General features: G+C 47.7%; 1 pseudogene; it reads right to left on the reverse strand.

Moving 5' to 3' along the window:
* Positions 1 to 5,022: 5,022 nt before the first annotated feature.
* On the reverse strand, positions 5,023 to 5,116 carry LOC129074768 (uncharacterized; annotated as a pseudogene).
* Positions 5,117 to 5,439: the final 323 nt, after the last annotated feature.

Raw genomic sequence — 5,439 nt, forward strand, 5'->3', positions numbered from 1 at the left:
TAGCTATTCCGCATATTCTGAGGGGACATTCCCTTCTCGTTTCCAGTTTCTTGCTAAAATAGCACCTTCATTAAGGTTTCTAGGCGCTCTGGAGAGAGAAGAGAGGAAATGAATCTACTGATGGAAAAGCATTGGCTGGTTAAGCTTCCTTTTGGTGAATGGTGTCCCGAGTCTTCGGGTGGGGCTGCTGGACAGGGCCAGGAGCTCCTTAGTCACAAACAGGGAGCTGACACCCTGTCTGGGTAACATTTCACCACTTTCAAAGCCTTTTGACACATACTGTCCGTAGTCCCTCCAGAACCCTGTGAGTCCAGAGCAGGGACTGTTACTATGGCTTCTAGCCGTCGCCTGGTGCTGCAGATTCACAAATGGGTCCGTTGGTTACTTCGTTCCTGGGAGGGATACCTGGCTCCTTTCCTTCCGTTTTCCAATGTCCCACTGTCTTTCCTGCATTTCTGCATCTCACCTCCATTTCTTCTTTCTCATGCCCTCCTCCCCCTCACTTTTCCCCCTTGACTCAGAGTGGAGACAACTCCACTTGTTCACATACAAAAATAGTTCACGTGTCAGCGCTGCACGGGCACTGGGGCCACGGAAATCCCATGAGCGGAAGAATGGCTGGGAGAATTTTTTCAGGTTTAGAGTGCTTCGCGGTCATAGTCACCTCCAGTTCACACCCCAGCCCCGAGAGGTAAGTAGATGGCAAATGTTATTTTTTATAGTCCTTGTTTGGCATTGATTAAGATTTCCATCTTTGCAAGTCTATTAGTGGAGCCCCATTAGCAGATGGTGGCTCTGGCCCAAAACAGAGCAACACGAGGCCAAATCTCAGCTTTCTGATTTCCTTGGTTTCCTCCTGGCAACTTTGAGTTCAGTGTATTAAGTCCCCGGCTTGCTCAGGATTCATTTTGGGCAAATAAGCCAGAATAAATTACGTGGGGCCTCTAGGAGCCCCATGAGGAGATGGCAAAGACGAAGTAAAGGCGCAACAAGGTAGCAAGGAGATGGAGGCCGGCACAGGAAGGTGAATGCCCAGCGGGCCTTTCTCCCCTTCACATCCTTCCATGTGGGTCCCTGCTGGCTTCAGCAGTGGCTGAGGGGGGAGGTGCCGAGGGAGAGATGGCGAGGGGAGGAGGACAAAGAATACATGGTTCAGAGGGCAGAGGAGAAGTAACTGTTTTTTAGTGGTTTTTAAACTCTAATGGACAAAACAATATTTAAATGCAGATTCCCTGACTCCAGTTCCACAGTTTCTGATTCCGTCTGCCCCGGGGCCTAGGAATCTGCATTTTAAAATAAACCTATACTTGAGTGTGATGCAAGGGGTCAGCCATGGACCACTGGTTATGAGATACAGGGCAAAAAAAGGGGAGAAAGAGAAGATGAAAGAACAGAGAGGAGTCCAGGGAATTGAGCCTGAATCATCTTTTCCCCTGACAAAGTGCTGCAGCTGCCATGTGTCTATCTGTAGACCCTGCTTACCTGGGGATGTGTCTCCAGGAGGTCGGGGGTGTGGGGTGGGGCGGGAGCTGAGAGTGAGAAAGGTTCCCTCCTGGCCTGAGAAAAAGGCTTGGCCACAAGCACATCTCCTTTGCTCTCACCAGCCCCTCTCCTAAGTGCTAACCTCGGCAACAGTGCTGAACCCCAGGCCCTACTGCACCCACTGAGGCTGCTTACTCTTCTGCAGTTTCTTTCCTCTGAGAGCTAAGAACTCCTTCCACAAGGGGGGTCTGCAGGAGATGGGGGATGGAGGTACCCTGAGCCTGGGCTGCTTCCAGCATTTGGGCAAAGAGTAGACTGTCTGGAGTGGCCCTACTTCCTGCCTCCAGGGCAACCCCCTAGAATAGCCAAGGAGTGAGATGGCTTTAATGCTGCCTCAGGCACACATGGCCCAATTTGAGCTGGGGTCCTCTGTGGAGTGCCTGGCTTGTGAAAGTCCAGCCTATTGTTTGGGTCACAGTGGGCAGGCAGGCCATGGGAAGGCAAGCGATCTCACACGGCCTCAGCATTAAGCATGCGCCCAGCTGGACCCTCGTGACCCATTGGCCTTTCTCTCTGTGCTCTTCATGCCTTTACAACCGTGTGGCTCAAGGGATAGAGACACCATGTGCATAGGCAATTCAATACAATAAACACTCGTGGGCCACGGGCAAGTGCCTGGCACTGGGCTGGGTGCTGGAGATACAACGATGAAGGCAATATTCTTATCTGTCTGCTTGACTTTACCCCTTGAGGCTATCAGTGACATTGCCCTGAGGAAAAAGGGAAAGTCCAGAAAGGTTACCTGGGACCCCGCTGGTCCCCCAGTACCCTGTAGCCACATGGCAGAGAACAGGACACTCAAGGCTAGTTGGGTTCGAGGTTGGTAGAGGAGCTCAGGGTTTGGTTCCTAGAGTGAATGTGACAGGGCTAAGGGCCAGGTTCCCAAAGCAGAGTGTGCATCCCTCCAGGGGATGCGTAAGGTAGTCCACGGGGCATGCGCAGAGAACACTGAAACTCTCACTTTTGAACTCTTGCCATTTATGCTTTTCTAGTTTTGTGGTTTGTTTTAAAATGAAGAAAATGTCAGTCCAGGAATAAAATTTATGCAATGAATGAATGAATGAATGAATGAATGTCAGAGATATGTGCTCAATTATCTTTCTCATTTCATTGTTGGATGTGCATTATGAAATCAATGTATAGAACATTAGTTTAGAGTATAGTCAAAAGAGCAGTTGAAGTTCTGGGTCTTAGAGTCTAGGTGGGAAGGGGACAGAAGCAAAACCACAGGGAGCCTGGAGAAATGGAAAGAGTCGGAGATGGACAGGCTCAAGGTGATTGAAAGTCAGGTTTAGTGGATTTAAGACAACAAGGTTTCAGGAGGGGAGGTAGTGACCAGAGGGCAGGACGGAGATTGAGACTATGTCAGGTGGGCCAATGCGAGGTGATTCCAAAGCCAAACTTGTGATGGGGGAAGGGAGGGGGTACAGGGGAGTGAGGGCCAGTGCCCTGGGTGTGTTGTCCACATGGATATGAAAGCTCGTGAGTTGATGGCGGGGTCTAGGATAGGAAAGAAGATGCCAGTGAGCGGTCTGGGGTGCTGGTGGGCAACCAGGTGGCACAGGAAGAGAAGACATTTATATGAAAGTAGAAGAGTATGATGTCTTTGAGAGGTAAGGAGGACATAGATCACCCAGCTCCAGACCCCGGGAGTTTGGGAGGAGCGGAGTGGAGGGGCCGGATGGGCAGTGCCCAGACAACGAAGAGAGAGACAGTCTCCAAAGGAAACAGGAAGAGAAGGGACCACTCCCCACCCCCAGGCTAGCGTTGAGGGCAGCTACTCACCAGGGAACAGAGGTCCAGAGGGAACTGAGAAAGCTCTGGAATGAGTGAAACAGTGAGAGGAGGGGTCAGAAGGGAAGAGGAGGGCAGGCTGGAGGTGAGCACGTGGGAGAAGAGGGAACTCAGCCTGTGCTCGAGCCTCGCCCTTCTCCACGGGGGGTGGGCTGTTCTCCCACACACTGTTTGGTGGGTTGTGGGATAAACTTTGTAAGCCTAGCTGGCATTTTTTAAAAGGGACATACACATGGCTTTTTATTCAAAAACACAAAATATGCTATTTGTGGGCAGGCACAATGACAGCCATAAGCCATCAAGTATTTTGTCATTAAAAGCCTGTAACTGACACCTGTAACCTTTTCTTCAGTCTTTCTTTCCAGGTGATTCCTCTGAGGTTACTGTCAAGAAACACGGTGTTGGGCTTCCTGTAACAGTTCATTAATAATGATACTGCACTATTTTAGGAATTAGAAACGCCACCTCCACCCGCTTTGCCCATGCCAGGGTCCCCGTCCTTTTCAGGACCTTTGTGATCACCTCTGCTCTGGTTCCCTTCGCAGTGCAGTGATGCCTTTGCCCACCCCAGCCACAGAAGCTCCGAGCACAGCATCACGGCCAACTTCTGAATGACTCAGCCTGGTGTTCCCAGCTGTCAGAAGTCCTTCTAACTGTCATTCTTGGCAAGGCCCCTGCAGACATTTTGAGTATTTTCAAAAGTAATTTCTGTGTCAATTTTTCATCTATATTAATCAGATTTTGTGAGTCCAAAGCTGGAACACACTGAAACCAATCCCAACCACCTAGAATGACGCCTTATTCCAAAGAAATGGGAGCACCGTTGAGGCATCTGGAATTCGTTTCCATTCTGTCTACTTCACGTGTCCCACCAGACTTCTGCATGACTGTAGCATGTGAACATTTTACCACATGTTCATTCAGTTCTTCCTCTTCATCCTCAGTATTAGCAGCCTTTCTTAAATATGTTTTTCAATGTGTGACTCATCACTTTTCCCTGTCAAGAGCATGGAGTCATCTTTGGTCTCAATGGCTTCTACTTTTCTGAGGCTGAACATCTTCAAGATAGAGGGTTGATCCCCCCTCTCCAAACACCTGCAAAAGCATTAAAAATGAGTCAGTTCCAGGGTACAGTTTTTCTTTATTATACCAAATGTATTCATATACATTATGCAGGTGTTTTGATGGGAATCCAGAAACATCTTGAGACACCATATTTCTCTGAAATGTAAGAATTTAAGACCATTGCTGTTCCAGGACAAGTCCTGTGTGGAGAGCTTTTTATTGCATTCATTTGCATTATTTCATTCACTTCTCAGAACTCTGTCAATTAGCAACAGCTTGATCTTGCAGATGAGATAACAGAACCCAGAGAACACTCACCCAAAGCTACACACTTGGAAGATTGTGGAGCCAGGGCTAGACCTAGTGTCCTCTCCATTAAGCCTTTTGCATTTTGGAATTAAGGACAGATCAGACAATAGGATTTTTCCTGATTAGGTCAGGACAGTTTAGAGCTGGAAGGGACACGCCCCTCCCTTCTCCACCCTACTCCCTGTATCTAATTTAACTCCTACCTTCAGAGACATTCAGCCGATGTATCTAATTAGAAAAAATGCAAATTATTTGACTGTATATCTATAAATATTATCCCTGGAAAGAAAAGGAACATTTGGTAAATGTACAAAAAATATGGGAAAATTTGCATGTTATCCTTGTGTAGGGACCATGTTAATCTTCTCTGTATTGTTCCAATTTTAGTACACATGCTGGCAAGCAATCTCCAGAATATTTTTAAATGAATATACTGCAGTAGAAAACACCCGAATACATCACATACAGTAAAGATAAGTATTGCTTTGTGAGACTTCAGGGTTAGTCACATATACATGTAGACATTGTGGGTCGTGATATAGAATTTGTTTCATGCCACGGATTGTGCTAACAAATGTTGAAAAGCCACTGGTATAGTGGAAAGAGCATTGGAAAGTGGGCTCAGTTACTTGATTCCAGTCATTTCTCTGCCAACAATTACCTGGTGAGCTTGGCCAAGGAACTTACCCTTCAGGGCTTCCATTTCCTTATCTTTAAAAGGAGCTTGGT

This window comes from Pteronotus mesoamericanus, unplaced genomic scaffold (assembly GCF_021234165.1).
Source record: "Pteronotus mesoamericanus isolate MK-2021 breed Mesoamerican mustached bat unplaced genomic scaffold, CSHL_Meso_final contig_50, whole genome shotgun sequence".
Classification (NCBI taxonomy): domain Eukaryota; kingdom Metazoa; phylum Chordata; class Mammalia; order Chiroptera; family Mormoopidae; genus Pteronotus; species Pteronotus mesoamericanus.